The sequence below is a fragment of the Bos grunniens genome, chromosome X (assembly GCF_055505025.1).
Source record: "Bos grunniens cultivar Pamir isolate PY7600 chromosome X, Bosgru_T2T1.0, whole genome shotgun sequence".
Lineage (NCBI taxonomy): Eukaryota > Metazoa > Chordata > Mammalia > Artiodactyla > Bovidae > Bos > Bos grunniens.
The window spans coordinates 19,923,983-19,946,011 of NC_141194.1; the positions used below are offsets into that span (position 1 = coordinate 19,923,983).

Here is a 22,029-nt window from a genome sequence, read left to right on the forward strand (position 1 = left end):
GAAGGTACAGGAATGGAGAAAAGGAGAAGGAGGTGAAGACAAGAGAAAGGAAGCTGGGAAGAGGAAAACAGAAGGAAACTGGGTGAAGGAAACAAGGAAAATGATTTCATGATCAAAAAAGGGAGCAAGCTGTTTAAATCCCCAAGGGCAGGGCAAGGGGCAGAGATTGCATGATCCATGGAAAGTAAAAACAGGTTTCAGCCAGGCTGAGAATGGAAGATTCTGAAGACTGAGTGCAGAAACTGGATCCCGTTCTTAACCCTCCATGCCCTTCGCCCTGTAAGTTTTCAGCATCCACTCACTCCTACTCACTTTGACTTGCATTGGCCAAGAGGATATTAGCCAATATGATGCAAACAGAGGCTTGACAAGTGCTTGTGCAAGTAGACCTGCTTGTTTCTGTCCTTTGCCACGGCTTCGAGGACATTCTTGGGCCAGCCTGCTGGAGAATGAAAGATACATCGAGCAGAGCTGACTTGCTCCTGTCTTTCCAGCCAAGACCATCTTAGATCAGCTAACAGTTGCCACAGCAAGATAGCTCTGAGCAAGCCCAGCCACCCAGGTTAAATGTCACCTGACTAAAGACAGGGGAGCAAGCCCTGTCTGGATCAGCTAAATAACTGTGTGGTGTTGTATGTCACCAAAACCTGTATTATGCAGCATTTCTGTGGCAACAGATAACTGATACAGGTACCTACCCCGTTAACCAAGGACTTTCATTCTGTCCCCAGTACATTAAAAGTTCATGGGGGAAAGAAACAGAAAACAGAATAATCCTAAAATAAACAGAGTGAATGCAAAATTTTGAACATGATAGGTGTTAGTGTAGCCTATCAAATACTGTCTATCAAAATAAAACCCAAGGCATTCTCCAAAGGAAGGTCATTGAGATTCTAGAACTACCCCAAACTTGGAAAGAATCCAGCTAATTCTGTTACCGGATAAACTGAATTTAAGTAATTAAAAAGATACAAACAACCTTTACTCCCAGACACTAATGCTGCACCAACTAATGGACTGAAGAGTTTGCAAATTCTCAGGTGCCCTCTTAATTGCAACTGAATAGCTTTAACAATAAAAGCTGTTTTCTCCAACTGTGGGCTTGAGGATAAACAGGGTAGGTGATCTCTGGTGAATGTGTGCTGCCAAGTGCAAGAACAGAGGGTAACAGCTGTGATCAACACTACACTCCCTGGCTTACCATAAAAATAACAAATGAATTGTCATCAGAACAAAAAAAAATACCTTGAAAATATATGTGGAAGAGCACTTGCATTCACCTTCTGGAAACTATGCTGAACAAACATAACTGAAAAACAGACAATAAGACAAGTAGGATGAAAATGTTTCTATTCCAATAAAGCCATGTTACATTTTCTTTCCAGAGAGAAGTACTTCCAGAGGTTGGGAGCGAATATGAGGGTCATTTGCAAAGGGGAGATCTGTGTACAAAGCACTCAAGACAATATTCACCAAATCCCAGACCACGTGTTTAATCAAAGACTCTGTTAGGCATGCGGCTGAATAAACCAAGTATCATCATGCTGAAATAACCTAAAATGGATTTTTGATTGACTGCAGTAATCAGGTAACAGTGGAATGAACAATTCGTATCATTTTATTATGACATTGGAATGCACTTTTGATCGACAATAACTTGAAAGAAAAAGCATCTTCAGAGAATCTAAAGGATGTCTAATTTTGTATTCTGATCCTCGTCCAGCACATCTGTGGCCCCCGTGACATGGCAGAAATCACCAGTTGGAACCCTATCCTGCTTTACACCTTCCGTGGGTGGGTGGTAGAGGAAGGAGAAGCTACCTGTTGGGTTTACAAGGCTTCTTCTAAAGTGTGACAGGTGGGAAGATGGCCGACTCTCACCCCTTGAACCTCTCCCTTCTTCCCCAGTTCTTCATGGTTTCCAGATGCTAGCACGGTAGTGCAGGGACTGTGAGGAAGTGAGAGGAGTCCACTGAAGCAGTGAAGCTTCAAACCCCTAAAGATGTGTTCATTCTACCATCCATGCATTCAGCAAACTCGACTCAAACATAGAATGCCTACTGTGTGCCTGCCACGTGTTAAGCACTGTGGAAACACTGATGAACAAAGTTTACGACCTTCCTAGAAGAGATACCAGACATGTGTGTGAGAGAGAAAGAACAAACTAAATACCTACAATACAGCACTGGGATACCACAGTAGAGACTGCACAAGCACCATGGGAGCATTGGGGAAGGAGTGACCCAATGCACCTGAGGAATGGGATTGGGGAGTCTTCAATGAGGAAAAGAGGGTGGGCCCTTCTTAAAGAGTATGCAATAGACTCAAGCAGACAATGAAAAGTTGACATAAATGATAGTGTGTCTGGCCTCAGAAATTCAACCAATCAACCCATATAGTCCTTGCTGCTGCTGCTGCTGCTAAGTCACTTCAGTCGTGTCTGACTCTCTGCGACCCCATAGACAGCAGCCCACCAGGCTCCCCCGTCCCTGGGACTCTCCAGGCAAGAACACTGGAGTGGGTTGCCATTTCCATCTCCAATGCATGAAAGCGAAAGTGAAAGTGAAGTCGGACACTCTTAGCGACCACATGGACTGCAGCCTACCAGGCTCCTCTGTCCATGGGATTGTCCAGGCAAGAGTACTGGAGTAGGGTGCCATATAGTCCTTAGATCTCCATTCACTTCAGTTCAGTTGCTCAATCATGTCCAACCCTTTGTGACCCCATGAATTGCAGTACACCAGGCCTCCCTATCCATCACCATCTCCCAGAGTTCACTCAAATTCATGTGATAGACTTGGTGATGCCATCCAGCCATCTCATCCTCAGTCGTCCCCTTCTCCTCCTGCCCCCAATCCCTCCCAGCATGAGAGTCTTTTCCAATGAGTCAACTCTTCTCATGAGGTGGCCAAAGTACTGGAGTTTCAGCTTTAGCATCATTCCTTCCAAAGAACACCCAGGGCTGATCTCCTTTAGAATGGACTGGTTGGATCTCCTTACAGTCCAAGGGACTCTCACGAGTCTTCAACACCACAGTTCAAAACCATCAATTCTTCAGCACTCAGCTTTCTTCACAGTCCAACTCTCACATCCATACATGACCACTGGAAAAACCATAGCCTTGACTAGACGGACATTTGTTGGCAAAGTAATGTCTCTGCTTTTAAATATGCTATCTAGGTTGGTCATAACTTTTCTTCCAAGGAGTAAGTGTCTTTTAATTTCATGGCTGCAATCACCATCTGCAGTGATTTTGGGGCCCAAAAACATAAAGTCTAACACCGTTTCCACTGTTTCCCCATCTTTTTCCCATGAAGTGATGGGACCAGATGCCATGATCTTTGTTTTCTGAATGTTGAGCTTTAAGCCAACTGTTTTCACTCTCCACTTTCACTTTCATCAAGAGGCTTTTTAGTTCCCCTTCACTTTCTGCCATAAGGGTGGTGTCATCTGCATATCTGAGGTTATTGATATTTCTCCCAGCAATCTTGATTCCAGCTTGTGCTTCTTCCAGCCCAGCGTTTCTCATGATGTACTCTGCATATAAGTTAAATGAGCAGGGTGACAATATACAGCCTTGACGTACTCCTTTTCCTATTTGGATCCAGTCTGTTGTTCCATGTCCAGTTCTACCTGTTGCTTCCTGACCTGCATATAAGTTTCTCAAGAGGCAGGTCAGGTAGTCTGGTATTACCATCTCTTTCGGAATTTTCCACAGTTTATTGTGATCCACACAGTCAAAGGCTTTGGCATAGTCAATAAAGCAGAAATAAATGTTTTTTCTGGAACTCTCTTGCTTTTTTGATGATCCAGTGGATGTTGGCAATTTGATCTCTGGTTCCTCTGCCTTTTCTAAAGCCAGCTTGAACCTCTGGAAGTTCATGGTTCATGTATTGCTGAAGCCTAGCTTGGAGAATTTTGAGCATTACTTTACTAGCATGTCTAAAAATCTCACATTTAAAACTTAGAACTATGGATACATGGGAATTAATCCACAAGCCTTTGCATGAACAACTGCTACAATTAACATGGGCTTGATATATCTGTTGGAGATCTGTTAGAGTCCAGAAACTGTGCTACGCATGGTGCCTTATTTGTTTAAAAGAAGGGCGGGTGCTTTGTTATATTTTCTTCAGTTCATATGAACTGGATAATTACAATGATAGATTTAGCAACCTTTGTATTTAAACAATGAAATACTTTGGATTTACATTTTGCTCTGTAAAAATAAAATATTGCTTTTATTTGGGGGGATAAGGGTATATTAGTAAAGAAAACTAAATGGGGTAATTTCTTGCCACACAGTGTATAACTTCAAAAATGTTATAGTGCTAATAAGGAAGACTTTGAACCCCAAATATTTCTTTTTTCCTCAGGGAGTAAGTTTTATTATTTTGCCCTTAATAAAAGCCAAGGAAACTCGCCAATGGCTATGGAGAAGGGACATAGACTCAAATACAGTGATTCTCTTAAATGAGTTCCTTGGATTGATGGGTTAAGTGCATCAGAGGGCAAGGTACGTGCATTTTGTCATTACCACCTGACTTTTCTGTCACTTCACTTTGTGGAGAGCAAATTCAAAGCAGACTACTGAAAAGAAGTCAATTGCGACATTTTCAAGAACATTCTCAAAACACACTATGGTCCATAAAGAATCTTAAGCCGAGAAAAGGCTAAGAGGCCATATTTTACAGACAAGAGAGACTACAATTTATAGTGTTTATGGGATTTCTCTGAAGTTGAAAATGAAGAGCAGTCAATTTGTGGATCTCATGTAATCCTTCTAATAATCCCACAAAGTAGGCATTCTTACCATGTTACAAGTGAGGAAACTAAGGCTCAGCCAATTTTAGGAGAAAGCTGTAACTCAAGCAGCCAAGACTGAGTTTTTGGACTGTTAGAAAAGTAATGGTTTTTGAAGTCTAACATTACATATGATTAATCCATTTTCTGTTTGATTTTGTAATTAAAATGCTAGATTCTGTTGATGCAATTGAACTAGCCCTAAGACAGCTGAATCTGTAGGTGGATAAAGCTACCAAAACACAGACCTACCATTGACTGAAGCAGGAGATAACAATTCCCTTCATGGAAAGAGAAATGAAAAGAGCAAACATCTTCTCTTTACTATCAAGTATTTGTCTGGGGAAGGATAAGTTATCAAATCAAACTGGAAAAGACAAGACAAAAACAATAGTTTCTGTGTATGTGAAAGAAACTAAACCCTAGATACATACAGCCCTTAAGACAAAGCACCAGTTAGATCTTTTTCTTTCTCCCACAGAGAATGTTTGAGTCAGAAGTAGAATACCTTTGAATTTTCAAGCATTTCATATTGTGCTTTCACATATATTATTGCATTTGATCTTCATAACTACTCTACCAAGTAGAATTTATTAATGTCCCCATTTGATAGATGGGGATACCAAGTTCAGGGTACATAAGCAACTTGTTGAAGCACATAAACTGTGATCAAGACAACATTCAATGCTGAGCCTTCTGATCTTAAGGCTTTCTTTGGGAAAAAACACAGCTTCTCCCTCCCGCTTTGAGCCAAAGGAAAACAACTTCAAAAGTAGCAGAGGGAAAAAAAAGAAAGAAAATCATGTAACTCTTAAGATGAATTATTCAAAAGCTGAGGTCAGCTCATGCCCAGATGCATTTGGTATCCAATTAGTATTCAAGCTGATTTCTAAAAGGTAAATCTTTGATCAGCTTATGTATAAAAGTTAGAGTTAAAAATAAAGTATGTGAGGGTTAGTAATCAAGTGAGAAAAAATACTTCATTGTATTTTATTTCAGAATATGATTAATATTTTTCTCTAAAACCCATTTTCTGCTTCCACATTGCTTGATGTTAGATTTAATACAGTACTAAACATGTGGCAGATACTTAATGTGTCCATTGAGAATGAGGCCCTAAAAAGGCCTGTGTAAGATTTTTATTATTATATTTAGACAAGCTTGAATCTGCCATCTATATTATTAGGCAAAATTCCTATGGTTCAGAATTGTACAATACCATGAGGAAATCTCAGTTTCAGTAGTTTACAATAACAAAATTTATTTTTCTTGCCCATGGGTTTATGGGCAAGAGTTTATGGGCCCATGGGTTTATGAGTAGGCTGCATTTCTTGACTAGGCTTGGCTAAGCAATTTAGACTCCAGGCTTCATATCAAGTTCATGTGTCTAACGCAAGTCTTCACCTTTTTGGGGCCAGAAACTCCATGTGAAATGATCTTCTCATAGTAGATAGCAGAATTACAAGAGTCAAAACCAAACTATCTGAGCACACTGAAATCTTCTTACATATCAGCTGATATTTCACTGTTCAAAGGAAGACAAATGGCCTAACATCAATGGTGCATATGTGCTAAATCACATCAGTCATGTCTGACTCTTTGTGACCCTATGGACCATAGCCCACCAGGCTCCTCTGTCCATGAGATTCCCCAGGCATGAATACTGGAGTGGGTTGCCATGCCTTCCTCCAGGGGATCTTCCCAACCCAGGGATCAAACCGCATCTCTTATGACTCCTGCATTGGCAGGTGGGTTCTTTACCAGTAGCATCACCAGACATCAATGGAGGGGGAAATAAACTGTTTCTTCCACTGGGAAGTACCACAAAGTAACCTCACTGACATCTCACTGATGTCAATTAAGTTGGGAAATTTAACTCTATCTACAATATGAGAAATTCTGTATGTCAAAGTTGTATTAACTAAAGATATTTAATAACTTTGTTTACATATAACTTTGTTTAAAAAAAAAATGTATTTCAAAATGTGTTGTTAGAGTGTTTCTATGGAATGTGAGGGAAGGTCCCCGGAAATGAAGTTACAAAAATTTAGAGACTGATTGTGAAAGATCTTGAGTACCATGCCAAAAAACCAAGCCTTTGTCTAAGAACAATGGTACCACTGAAGTTACTTGTACTTTTGTACTCAGAGGTCCCAGCACCACCATCTCCTATAGCTCCTAATAATACAACCAGAGGGATACATCCCAACCAAGCTTGTTTCATCCTCCTTGTTCATACTTGGACCTGGTGGGGCTTTCAGCATACTGGGATGATAGCAGTTACACAGCAAATTTTGCTGGTTTATTTTCACTAGAATTAAAATAGTAAAATGAAAGAAAAGGTAATTATTTAACCATTAATATTTAATTTAATTATAAGTTTTTTTAAACAATTTTAAGTGGTTTAATTAAAGCCGAGTGGTAGAATTGAGAAAAATGAGGTTTTGAATGGTGTGTGCCCCGTTTCTATTGAGATCTTGCCTCAGAGGACATGATTTTTTACTATGTCTTTTTTTCCCTCCTTTTATCTGTTCCGTTTTGACTGTCTTCATTCTCTTTCTCATTTCATTATTGCCTGTTATATAAACAAGCTGATGTACATGACTTAGGAAGTCTCTAGAGCCCAACAACCAAGCATCTCATTGTTCCTATCTACATGAATGCAACAGCATGATAGAAAACAGCAAAAACAGTACACCAAACTGTTGCCATTTTGAGCCATGAAGTTTTAGAATGATTTGTGTGCAGTAGTAGCTAAACACAAAAGCTGCTTTGATTGGGACGGACACATACACACTACTATATATAAAACAGGTAATCAACAAGCACCTACTGTAGAGCACAGGAACTCTACTCAGTACCACGTAATGGCCTATATGGGACTAGAATCTGATAGAGTGGATATATGTGTATGTATTACCGATTCACTTTGCTGCACAGCAGAAATTAACACAACACTGTAAATCTATACTCCAATAACAATTAAAAAAATAAAGAATAGTACACCAACTACATGTGGCATACTCTCTATGCCAGTAATACTCCTTCTGTCTTCTCCTGATATCCTGACAAATATAGTCTCTTTGCTTCCCTAAAATTGTGCTGAGGACATGGGTGAAAATGAATTTGCTGCGTTTAATCCTCATAAAATAGAATGGATTTTGATTGGAAGAGCAAAACTGGGAAGGTCTGACAATGCAAGTGTCTACTCATGTTAAGCTGAACAGATTAGGAAAGATTTGACCCTCTAACTAGATATATTTCTTGAGGAATTATTCAGTCATTCAACATATTAATTAAATGTCTACAATGTTTCGGGCATGGCAGTCCCAGGCTAAGACCTAAAAATTCTATTATGACCCCAAGGAGACACTTTTGTAACCATGGGACCAAAGCAATTGGTATAGAAGATTGAAAAAAAAGGACTTGAGCCAATATGAACAATGGTCTCTCAATACTGGCCAATTGAGCTTAAGGAAATCATTTTACCTCCCTGATATTCTATTTTCTAGTGTATAAAATGGAAATAATGATATGTAGCCTATGTTCCTACCAGGGTAAACTATCTCAATTGATATTTATGTGCAAGCACAGAACAAATGCCTTATATCAATATTTTTTTGAATTTTGAACAACAGAATGCCTCATGGAGATCACTCTAAGGACTTAAATGTAATATCCATCACTATTTCTATGCAACAAGAGACCACAATATCTCAACAGAACATAACATGACTATTCATATTTATTCTCATAGTACTACAGGTCAGCTAGGTTTGCTCTACTTCAAGCTGCAGGTCTGCATGCTGACCAGAATGATTCTGTTCCATGTATCTCTTACTGTACTGTGGCCAGTGGGCTACTAGGATAGCATGTTGTTTTCAACGCAGCAGCAGAAGCATGATAAAGATAAGGCAAAACACAAGACGCTTCTTAAGGCTTAGGCTCAGAAATAGTGCACTGTCATTTATGCCCACATTGCACTGCTCAAAGACAACCATGTGGCCAGACCCAACATCAGTAAGGTAGAGAAATACATGACCACAGTGGCAGAGAGAAAGGAGTACATGTTTCCTGAACAATAATCTAAATCATCCCAAGTATTCTTTTCCCTAGTTATGACTTTGCTGAGAACAACCTTGAGTAGGTTATATGCTTTCACCATGCTATTTTCCTGCTCAAGAAGCAGGATTTCATGTAGCACGTGTTTATGAACTAGCCCAGCAGCCATTACTAATCCCCTTCTAGTTTGACATCTCCATTAAAGAGGCTGAAAAGCCCAATACATCCTTCTCCAGCTTCCTTTGTCCCTAATGGTAAGCATGAAACCCAGTTATGTCCAATGAAACAAAACCAAAAGTCTTTGATCCCTTTAAAAAGGGACAGGTATGAGGTAAGAGTTGGCTGGTACTACCATTTCCATTTTCCCAATATGAATGCAGAAGTGATGCCTGGACCTATAGTAGCCATCTTATGACTAGGAGGTGGCAAGCATGAAAACAAAGCCAACATGTTCAGGACTGGTTCCCTGATGGCATCATTGGGCATCTTATCATGTAAGATAAATAAACCTTTATTTGTCAAAGTCACTTTTGTGTTACTTGCAAGTGAATTCACCCTATACATGCTCCAAACTGTCTATTAGATAAAATGCAAACTCTTCTGCCTGGCTTTCTATAGCCTTACTAACTTGGTCCACATATGCCTATCCACCTTTGACATACATGCTCCCTCAACTTGAGCCAGAATGATCTCTTCACACATCTCACTTAGCATTTGTCAGTTATAATCCATCAATACCAAGTTCATATCCAACTTTCTCCATGAAGTTTCAGTGCAAAGTGAACTTCCCTTTTCTGAAATCACTGTGCACTGATTTTCTAGCAAAGACCCAGCTTAGCTTTTATGTTCTCAACATTAGGTGAGTGTTTCTTAATACATAAGAAAAGTGAGCATTTATGGATGGATCCCCATGGTTTCAAATGGTACACGTCTTACAACATGGCACAATATACATGGATTATTATGAATAGGACATAGTCCCTAATTTACAAATGGGCTGGTATCCAACTAGTGTTTGGTTGGTCAGTTGTAAGTTAGAATATATTCTCCATAAAATATCCAACGACTATACTTACCTGGAGATGCAAAGAGAAGAGCATCTCATATTTCCTTTGCCCTGGGCCAGCCCTAAGCAATATTCACCTGTTGTCAGTACCTATACCATGGGCAACTTATTTTGATAAGCTATCTTAATGTATATCTATCTCACTCTCCACCACTTTCTAGAACAACAGCCTTTTACTGCCATCCTAAATTACAACTCAGAGTTCCTATCTTTACTGCTTCCACACTGCCAAAATGATCTACATGCCCTACCCTACCGGGCCTTTTTCTTCATACAGTGATCTTGGTTACATATTAGGAAAAAAAGCACTATAACTGCTGACTCATATCAGCTATGAATCACTGAGCGCCCCTTATGGGTCCCCTGTGCTCCAGCCTTTTTTGTTCATATAAAATAACCTTTCAATTTTGAAGAATTTCACTCCAGATATAAGTTGAGAAAGTTCAGACTATGTGGAAGAAGTCATCAGGAAGCAGGTAAAATACCTCCTCTCTGAACCCAGGGGCATGTAAAGCATCTATTATGCTTTATGCTTTATGTAAAGCAGGTAAAATACCTCCACTTCTGAACCCAAGATTAGGTATGGCTGACATACAATAACCAGCCCCTATTTAAAGTGTATAGTGATTAAGTCTGATGTGTAAATACTCATAAAATCAACAAGATATGAACATTTCCATCACCTCTAAGTATCTGTTGCTTATGTTTTGGGTTAGCCAGAAAGTTCTTTCAGGTTTTTCCATAGGATGTTATGGAAAAGCATGAATGAACTTTTTTGCCAACCCAATAATTAACTGGTCTGCTTTCGGCCACAATAAATTAGTTTGCATTTAAGTCTTTACATAAATGGAATCAAATAGCATAAACGGATGCAGGTACAGATGTTTTTTACTTCTTTCCTTAAGCACAGTCATCTTGATATCCATTCACCATGCTTTCAAATGTACCAATAGCTCATTCCTATATATTGCTGAGTACTACTACTATAGACAGTCTTTTTTTTTTTTTTTTATCCATTCACCTATTGATTGACATTTGGGTTTTTACCAGTCTTTACTAGCAGCAGAGAAAGTTGCTATGGATAGTCATGTAATAGTCTTTGTGTGAACATATACTTTAATTTTTCTTAAATATATAGGAGTGGAATGGCTGAGTCACGTGGGAACTTAAAATATCTTTGAAAACTAAAAGTTTTCTCAATTTCCAGTGTATTAACATCAGCAGCCCTGTTAACAGATGTGTTTTAACTAGGGGATTTCTTACGGCTGGGAAACCATTCTCCATGTGGATTTCACATTCCAGCATGTCCTCTGAGCAAAGCAAAGACACTGACAGCTTCCGTTCCACACTATCTTTTCAGGGATGTTTGTCTATCACAGAGCCAGGACATGATGAGGCTAATGGAACACCTAGGATTCCAAGTTGAAAGAAACGCTAGCTCTCAGCACTGTGCAAGTGTAGAGTCAGCACTTGAGCAAGTACTTCCTTAAATGTTGTGCCACAAGCACCTCACTTGGCTCACCCTAGCCCTGGAACAATTTAGCAGACAGTCTTAGAAGCTAAGAGACAACCTCTACCTCCTTACTCTCCAGGAAAATAAAGGCATTATCTGCCTTTGGGGAAAAGGCTGGACAAGTTTGCTAACAGATCCCTTTCAAAGATTTTGCTTTGTCTGTCCAGGGCTCCTAGACTGGCATGCCAACCCACTGTGTGTGCAGCATCTACTCAGGCCCACTTCTGTGTCACCTCTATGAGAGTTCAGGGAACTGGGGCAGACGTGAAGCTCGTCCTGACAACTGTACCATGACTCATGATGGCCCGCGTCTCTGGCTGAGGAGCCAGATATTTTCTTGGGCATCCTGCAACTACGGCAGGCTCACTTCTTAGCCTGCAAGCAGGAAAAAAAACCTCAGACCCTTCAGTTTTGATATCTATTCCCATAGTGACACCAAATCCATTATCTTGATCTTCAACCAAGAGAGAACTTCTAGGGAGTATGAGCAGAGAAGACTCTTGAGAGTCCCTTGGACTGCACCAGTCCACCAGTCAATCCTAAAGGAAATCAGTCCTGAATATTCATTGGAAGGACTGATGCTGAAGCTCCAAAACTTTGGCCACCTGATGCAAAGAACTGACTCATTGGAAAAGACCTTGATGCTAGGAAAGATTGAAGGCAGGAGAAGGGGGCAACAGAGGATGAGATGGTTGGATATCATCACCAACTGAATGGACATGAGTTTGAGCAAGCTCCGGGAGTTGGTGATGGACAGGGAAGCCTGGTGTACTGCAGTCCATGGGGTCACAAAGAGTCAGACAGGACTGAGTGACTGAACTGAACTGATGAGCACCAGCTGCATGCTCTTGGGCAAGAAGCTTGACAGAATTCACCCTAACCCCTCTGTGTACCCCATTACTGCCTTCTATTGGCTATTTCAGCAAGCATTTAGTAAGCTCTATTCCAAACACTGCTAGACAGTGATAGAAAATGAATATGACTTCTGCCTTCCTGGATTTACAGCCTAGCAGAGATGTCAGACAAGCAAACAAAAATATCATAATTTAAGATCACTGCTGTAATCAAGATGAGTAGTCGGGGAACGCTTTAGAGAAGAAGTTTGAGTTGCGTCCTGAAAGAACCATAGGCACTCACTGGAATTTAAGATGGGAGAACAGGCAAAGTCATAAACGATAGAGAAAGTTAAGTTCAGGAAAAGATGAGAGGATTACTGTGGGTAAAGAAGAGTTTGTGTGCTGAGGCAAAAGAGAGAGGCGCCACGGTAGCGTGGAGTGTTGGGAAAGCAACTCTAAACAGATATGAAAAGGGTCTGAAATGCCAAACTAAGGCATTGGGGCTTTAATTAAGATGGATGCCCCAAAGTTGGCATTCACTTAACTGTTTTGCTTTTAAGTGGGGCATCTAGGGGATTTATGTTTATCACATTGAATTACGGCCCTTTGCATCTATAAAAGTTTCTCCTGCTGGATCTAAGCTCCTTGTGGAACTGAGGGACCCTGCCTTTGCCCTCCAATTCCACTCCAGGAACAAAGTCACCACTCAAAAGTTACTTGAACTCATTAATACATATTAACAAATTAGTCAGCAAAAATTAACTTCCCCTCTCAGATAATCCATATGTATTACACATTTCAAAAGATCCCCTGTAAATAAGTAGGACATATAATTTGTTCAAAAACATCTCAATTCTTCATTTATCACTGCAGGTTATATCCTACAATCTTTCTCTCACTTTCTGTGACTTTATTCATGAGGCAGCATATTTTCTAACTACTTTGTGCAGAATACTAAGACCGTACTTACCTCTTCTCTAAAATAAATTTCATATTCTTTTCATTAAATGTATTTCTTTCAAATTTATAAAGTGTCATATATTATTCACTAGCAAGTCTTGGCTCACATTACTGATTATATAGAACTTTTTCCATGTGTCATAAGTGGCCATTTCAATGGAAATAAAAATTATATTTAACTGAAATCATAGCTAGTGAATTATTCTCTCATTCCAAACATTTTCTGGCCACTTGTCTCTGTTAAATGTTATAGATGAAAAATCTTTCATTAGGACACATAATAAAAAACTCATATACCAATATTTATTTTCTCTTAAAATGTTTTCTTGAGTCTAAAAAGTGGTATGTTAATAGACTATGAACAACTCTGGAGTCAAAACATTTCCTTTATTCACAAAAGAAGTGAGATTATATGTAGGCATATGGCCCAGTGAAACATTACCAAACTCTAAATGCAGTTTTAATTCTGCCCTTTTTCCCCCAAAGCTCTTTGTTCAAACAATGTACAATTATAGAGAACTTCTTAATCAAAATTATTGCTTTCCCTTAAATGCATTATAATTTTTTAATTTGTTATTTGGTTATACATGTATAATAAATCTATGTTCATTTTTTACATCTATGCATAACCAAATCATTTCCTGTATACCTGAAACTAGCACAACTTTGTAAAACAACTATATTTTCAATTTAAAATTTTAAAAGCTTTTTAGTTTTGTATAGCCCTACATGTTCATTTTTGCTTTTATTTCCCTTGCCAGAAGCCACATATCCCCAGAAAAACATTGCTAAGACCCACATCAAAGAACATACTGTTTATGTTTTCTTCTAAAAGTTTCCTTCTCTCAAGTCTTATAGTTGTGTGTGTCTAGTCCATTTTGAGTTTATTTTTGCCTGTCATATAGAAAGTAGTTCAGTTTGATTTTTTGCATGTAGCTATCCAGTTTTCTCAACACCATTTATTGAAAAGGCTATCTTTTCCCCAGTATATTCTTCCCTTTGTCATAGATTAATCGCCCATATAAGTTGGTAATTAATGCCTATTTCTAAAGGCACTGTAGAGCTCAAATGACAATGCAAGGAAAAGCAACTTGTAAATTTAATCTAGTTCTGATTTTGCATTTTCTCCTAAGCATATGAATTTTCACCATGCCAAAATCATATTAATACATACCTTCTTTTAAAGACACAAACACAAAATCCCCTTGGCCCTCCAGCCTCAGTCACATTCATTAACTTCTCTTTCAGTGAGCAACCATTAGTCTGAGCTCACTGTAAAGCATGATTTTGGCATCTGAACACACTAATTGTATGGAAAGATCTATTTCTTTACCCTTTCCAGTTTCTTCTTCCATTTTGTAAAAAGACTAAACTTTATTTATTTTTCTATCCACAGATATTTATGGAGTTTCCTATTTTCTTTGTATAAATGGGCCTGAGAGTAACATCCTTCCTTGGTCCCTCCTTGTACCCCAGTTTGAGTGTGTAGGGCACACACTTTGAGGAGGAACTTCTAAGTCATTAAAGTACCAGTATTTTACACTTGTAACTCATGCTGGAAAAAGCCTTCACCCAGAAGTGAAGCTCAGAGGACCCTTTTCCTCATATCCTAAGGATTGTCACACTTAATAGTTTGTTCATTCTGATGAAGAAATGACAGTTGACTGGTTGTTAGTGAATATTAATTTTTCACACATTGATTAAACACTTGAATTTCGCTTTGTTTCTGTTTCATTTGCATTTTGTTCTTTGTATTTTGGATACTAATCCTTTGTTAAATAGGTTAAAAACAGTTTCTCCCCATCTGCTGCCTGTGAATTTTGTGTGTAATAGAGTCCTTTGACTTACTAAAGTCTATGTTGATGTAGCTGAATTTATTTTTCTATGCTTCGTGCTTTTTGGTAACTTACAGTTTTAAAAGTCTTCCAGTCTCCTTGGACATAGAGATATGATTCTACAGTTTCTTGCCAATATTTTAACAATTCTGTAACTTAAACATTTGGTTAGTCTGAAATTATTTATATGAACAATTTTTATGAATTTTTATGAGGCAATTTTTCTCATATAAAAGTAATTTTCCCAGCATGATTTACTGAATGACCCATCATTTCTCCTTTGATTTTCTATGTCACTTCCCTCATAGAACAATTTTCCATTTCTTTCTAGATTCTATGATCTATTTGTCACTTCCTGCACCAACAGCATGCTATGCTAATTACTATAGCTACACAACATGTCCTAATGTTTGGTGAGTTCCTTTCACAAATATCTTTTCTGTTCATTCACTATCCTAGGAGGATTTCAAAATCTGTTTGGTGAGTTCAATTAAAAAGCTCAGTGGGATTTTTGGTATTACAATGAATTCATAGATTAATCTGTAGAGAATTGACATCTTTAACAATACTGAGTGCTCCAACTGAGTAATGTTGCTTGTATCTGCATTTATTTAGAGTTTCATAACCTTCAATAAAGTTTATTTTTCCTTAAAGATCTTCAATATATTTTATTACAAGTGTAGTTTTAACAGGTTTGTGGTATTACCAGCTTTGTATTTGTCATACTGAATAGGATATTTTGTTTCATTGGTTATTGCTGGTATACATGCATAGTATTAGTTCTTTTTATTTTTCTTATCTCAAGAAATCTAACTTAATTATTAATAGTTTTAAGTATGGGTTTGTTGTCTACAAATGCAGATTATCCCTGACTTATAATGGTTCAACTCAGTCTTTTAACTTCAGAATGGTATGAAAGCAAACAAACTCAGTAGAAACCTTACTTTCAGTTTTGATCTTTTCCTAGGCTAGCAAAATGCAATACCATACTGTCTCATGGGGTTCCCAAGACAAGAATACTGAAGTGGTTTGCCATTCCCTTCTCAAGTGGACCACGTTTTGTCAGAACTCGACACCATGACCCGTCCATCTTCAGTGGCCCTACACAACATGGCTCATAGCTTCATTGAGTTAGACAAGGCTGCGGTCCATGTGATCAGATTCCACAGGACTGGAAAAGGTCAGTTTTCATTCTAATCCCAAAGAAAGGCAATGCCAAAGAATGCTCAAACTACCGCACAATTGCACTCATCTCACACGCTAGCAAAGTAATGCTCAAAATTCTCCAAGTTAGGCTTCAACAGTATGTGAACTGTGAACTTCCAGATGTTCAAGCTGGTTTTAGAAAAGGCAGAGGAACCAGAGATCAAATTACCAACATCTGCTGGATCATCAAAAAAGCAAAAGATTTCCCTAAAAACATCTACTTCTGCTTTATTGACTATGCCAAAGCCTTTGACTGTGTGGATCACAACAAACTGGAAAATTCTTAAAGAGATGGGAATACCAGACCACCTGATCTGCCTCCTGAGAAATCCTGTTATAGGTCAAGAAGCAACAATTAGAACAGGACATGGAACAACAAACTGGTTCCAAATCGGGAAAGGAGTATGTCAAGGCTGTATACTGTCATCCTGCCTATTTAACTTCTATGCAGAGTACATCATGAGAAATGCTGGGCTGGATGAAGCACAAGCTGGAATCAAGATTGCTGTGAGAAATATCAATAACCTCAGATATGCAGATGACACCACCCTTATGGCAGAAAGTGAAGAACTAAAGAGCCTCTTGATGAAAGTGAAAGAGGAGAGTGAAAAACTTGGCTTAAAACTCAACATTCAGAAAAGTAAGATCATGGCAATTGGTCCCATCACTTCATGGCAAATACATGGGGAAATAATGGAAACAGTCAGAGACTTTACTTTGGGGGGCTCCAAAATCACTGCAGATGGTGATGGCAGCCATGAAATTAAAAGATGCTTGCTTCCTTGGGAGAAAAGTTATGACCAACCTAGATAGCATATTAAAAAGCAGAGACATTACTTTGCCAACAAAGGTCCGTCTAGTCAAAGCTATGGTTTTTCCAGTAGTCATGTATGGATGTGAGAGTTGGATTATAAAGAAAGCTGAGCACTGAAGAATTGATGCTTTTGAACTGTGACATTGGAGAAGACTCTTGAGAGTCCCTTGGACTGCAAGGAGATCCAACCAGTCCTTCCTAAAGGAAATCAGTTCTGGGTGTTCATTGGAAGGACTGATGCTGAAGCTGAAGCTCCAACATTTTGGCCACCTGATGTGCAGAGCTAACTCATTTGAAAAGACCCTGATGCTGGGAAAGATTGAGGTCAGGAGGAGAAGGGGACGACAGAGGATGAGATAGTTGGATGCCATCACCAACTCAATGGACATGGGTTTGGGTGGACTCCAGGTGTTGGTGATAGACAGGGAGGCCTGGTGTGCTGTGGTTTGTGGGGTCGCAAAGAGTCGGACATGATGAGCGACTGAACTGACTGACTGATATGCTTACTTCTAGAAAATCCATGCTGTCCAGATTTAAGTTCATTGAAAAATTTCTCTTCTGAATAATTTAGATTTCTGTTGTCACTGTGGTTATAACCCATTTTTTAATTCCAACGATTTTTCTAATTTTCTATATCAATCTTGCCTAAGATTCACCTGTATCATTTTTTCTAAAGATTTAGCTTTTGGTTGTATACATCTAAAATGACTTAAAATCCATTTATCTTTATTTACTTCTTTGCTTTGGCTTTACTCTTTTTCTTTTACCAGTTTCTACACTGTATCTTAAACCCTTCCATTATTTATGAAAGACCATGAACTTCCTTCTCAGAGTTTCTTTGGCTGTATTCCATAAGTTATGAAATATAGGGCTTCTATTATTACCCTTCTAAATACTTGAGTTTAGAGGAGCAATATTTACTGAAGTTAATTAGAAATGAAGATGGTTTTGTTTTCAGATGTATCTGCTATTTTTTTTTTTTTTGAGCTGTAAAACAGTCTATCAGATACCACTTTTAGGAATTTGTTCAGACTTAGATTTTAGCCTTGCCTATCATCTGTTTCTCAGAGTATCCTATGTGCATTCTGAAGAATGCATATTCTTTGTTAGGTACAAAATTCTGTTGTATATGTTGAGGCTGTGCTGTAAGATGTACTTAAGTTTATGATTGCTGAATTTCATGAATTAGTGCTATAAGTTCTAAATGTCTCCGTTTGTGCCCTTTGATGTTTTTGTTCTTGTAATCATATTTTATCCAATTAATCTCACTAAGGCAGTTTTATTTGGATTAATATTTTCCTGCTATATTTTAAATACTGTAGTTTAAGCCTACCCTTATTTTTACATCTTCTCTTGTAAACTTCATATAATTGCATTTTATATTCTTGAGACTCTTAACTGAGGATCTTACTCGACTTGCGTTTTTGAGATTACTATATTTGAACTCAATTGTACCATCGAATTCTTTTTTTTTTTTATGATTTCTAAAACTGCTTAGTTGATATGATTGATTTTTCTTATTTTTTTATTTTTTAAATTATGAAAGTATGTTAACACATTTACAGGAGACTTGGAAAATATAGAACAAAGTTACATACCATTCCACTATATATTACAATTATTTTTAGTAGATAAATTTTTAGTTGGAGATGCAATATCAAACTCTAAAAAATTAATAGAATGAATAGACAGAAAAGTAGAAGGATATAGTAGACCTAAAAAGCACTGTGAACCAATTCAACCTAATTAAGATTTACACAATCTTCACACAATAGCCAGATACAGAATCTATTCAAGTTTCCATAGACTATAAACCAGGAGACACTAGGACATATCCACAGACATAAAACAAGGTGCAAAAATTTCATGGTCTAAAGATATTGAAATCATACAAAAGCAGTTCTCTGAGCACTGTGGAATTATATTAGAAATGAATATCAAAGTGTATTAGAAAATAACCCACATAGTTTCAAGTGCAATGTGACATTTACCAAGAGACATCTTTAACTTAGCCATTGAAAGCCTCAATAAAGCTAAAAGATTGAAAAAACAAAGAGGGTGATTGCAGAGAAGAAAGCATTTAAATGAGAATTTAATATCAAAATAAGAAATTAATATCAAAGATACAAAAACACATGTATCTGGAAATTAAATGTCCACTTTTAAATGATGGGTGTATCTAAGAAGCCGTAACAAGGAAAATTAGAAAATATTTGTAACAAAAACGGAGAATTTATTAGAATTTGTTGCATACAGCTAAAGCTGCTCAATCCAACTAAATATAATGTGTAATCTTGAATAAGGTGTGAAAACAATAATGGACACTAGCATATAATTTTGTGAAATTTGAACAAAATCTGTACTTCAGTTAATAACACCGTATCACATGTTAATTTTCTGTGTTTTTTTTAACATAGTATATTTCTTTTTTTTAATTTTATTTTTAAACTTTACATAATTGTATTAGTTTTGCCAAATATCAAAATGAATCCTCCACAGGTATATTTCTTTATATTCTCAGAATTGGATTAGAAGTTTCAAGCCTCATTCAATTTTTTTAATCACTAAGAAACTTTCTAGACTCCTAGCAGTAATACTAACTGCCAGAATAAATGGAACTATATCAAAGTTTTGAGTGAATATAAATTAGAAATCTAGCATTCTATTCATATTAAGCCAAACAAATTGTACCATCTTATTTAATTTGCTCTGTTTTCCCTTTATTTTTATTATCCTGCCTTCACTTGAATTGACCCCATTTTTTCATGTTTTCCTCCTTCATGATAGCTAATAGCCACAGTCCATTTGCTTACTTTTAGTGGTGACCCTTACAGTTTTAAAAAGTACATACTTGAATTTGTTTTTCTACCAAATATTAAGTTAAACATTATTTCTGCACCACAAGGCAAGAAATTTAACCATACTTTTCCTTTGCATTCCACTGGGATTCAAAGATTTATTGTTGCTTTGTTGGCAATTATTCCTTTGTAGATAATGTCTGATGTCTTTCCCTCTCTCTGGTAGCTTTTGTGCTTTTTCATCTGAGATCTTCTAAAGTTTTATTTCAATGGGTGTGGATATTTTTTAAAGTCCTTCTCAAAACTGAAAATGTTCCTAAGAATTGTATCCTTCAGTTCTTTCTTCAACTATTACTCCCTATACCAGTTCTGCTTTTGGAAAACCTGTGGTAAGTTAGAATTTATTCTCCATCTCTTTATTACTGTGTTGTATTTGGTCTATTGATTACCCCCACACTGGTTATGCAAGTCCTTACAGTGGCCTCCTCTAGGTGACTCAGTTTGGGGCTTATATTTGACCTAATTCCACTTATTGTGGTGCATACAAAAATCAGCTTCAGAATTGGAAAAAAAAATTTTTTTCCCAAATACTCGAGGATTTTAATGGTAAGAGAAGGCATGATTTATTCAAGTAGTACAAATTAAGAAGCGATCTTAGGTGCAGATGGTGGATAGAACACTAAATTTTCATTTATCAAAAATTATAAAATACCTCTACCTGTCTCTATCAGTCACAGAAAAGAGTTCACCTATAAATGCTTCAAAACATAAAAGTCAGTCATTACATGAATACAAATTCTGTCTGTGAAAAGTGCATTTTGCAAATCTTCATCCATTGCTTTGGGAACCATTATCTTTCCAATCTGTCATCATGCATATCCTTATCTTAAAGGCAATTTCCTTCAATATGAGAATTAACACTTGCCAAATGTCAATGCAATCATGTCCTGAAAACACCCATCTCAGAAAACAGTTTTATGTGCTTTATTGTGCGTGACATGTTTTTCACTCTTTTTTAAAGAGAGCTGCTGCTGCTGCTAAGTCGCTTCAGTCGTGCCCGACTCTGTGCGACCCCATAGACGGCAGCCCACAAGGCTTCCGAGTCCCCGGGATTCTCCAAGCAAGAACACTGGAGTGGGCTGCCATTTCCTTCTCCATTAAAGAAGGCAGCGAGGCTTAAAACAATCACAGTCACATGAATATAGCAAAAGCCTTTAAACTAAGTTGACTTGAGCACAACAAAGTAGAGTCTTAGAGGGGTTAACTTCACAACATGAGAGTTCTAATTGTTAAAACATCTCATTTTTATTAAAATTTAGTTCTTTTAGTTTTAAAAAAAGAAGGTTCTAATCACTGTTGGATCAAGATTAACTCACTCTCAGCCATATTAAGAGGGCTCACTCTTGCGAAAGTTTATAGGTTGCAGCGTGCTTTCATACATACTAAGGCATTTAATCTTGCCAAAAAGCCTGTATTGTTTTGCTGAGATTAAGTGAGGTTAAGTGACCTGTGCAGCCACACAGCTAGTCATTGGCTGAACCAAGACTACCATTTATGCCGCTCAACCCTAGGTGTTTGCTGCCTCTAAGTCCGGCTCCTTAAGTTACTTCAGTGAAAAAGAAAAAAAGAAAAAAACCAATGCAGCAGACAAGATCTGTGAGATTCACTTAATGGCCCTTAGTTTACAGTTTGCTATAAGACTGCACTACCACAAAACATCTAGATTTTATTATAATCAGATCTGACCTGTATTTAAACAGACAAGCTATGGTTCACGACTTAAGAGATATTCTACCCCAATGAGGTAACTTTGTTGAAGTATCAGCAACAATCAAAACTCAGTTCTAAAACATTTCTATCCCTTCAATAAAATGTCTTGCCCATTGACACTTATTCCCTTCACTTCCCGCACCTCCATGCCTAGCCAACTACTTGCCTACTTTGTGTGTGTGTGTGTTCAGTCATGTCCAACTCTTTGCAACCCCATGGACTGTAGCCCACCAGGTTCCTTTGTCCATGGGATTCTCCAGGCAAGAATACTGGAGTGGATTGCCGTTTCCTACTCCAGGGGATCTTCCCGACCCAGGGATGGAACCCACCTCTCTAGTGTCTCCTGCACTGGCAGGTGACTCTTTA

General features: G+C 37.9%; 1 long non-coding RNA gene across 44 annotated transcripts in view; it reads right to left on the bottom strand.

Annotated features, from left to right (window-relative positions):
* The window catches only part of LOC147339896 (uncharacterized), a 784,113-nt gene that overhangs the window by 749,540 nt on the left and 12,544 nt on the right, over window positions 1-22,029 (bottom strand). For 6 of the 44 annotated variants that reach the window (XR_015159692.1, XR_015159691.1, XR_015159723.1 and 3 more), the window contains exon 2: window positions 313-442. The exons of 35 other annotated variants lie outside the window; for them this stretch is intronic. This is a non-coding gene — a long non-coding RNA (uncharacterized LOC147339896). Of the gene's footprint in view, window positions 1-312; window positions 443-1,245; window positions 1,310-22,029 lie in introns of all 44 variants that reach the window. 3 more of the 44 variants (XR_015159697.1, XR_015159696.1, XR_015159695.1) reach the window with 3 other exon arrangements.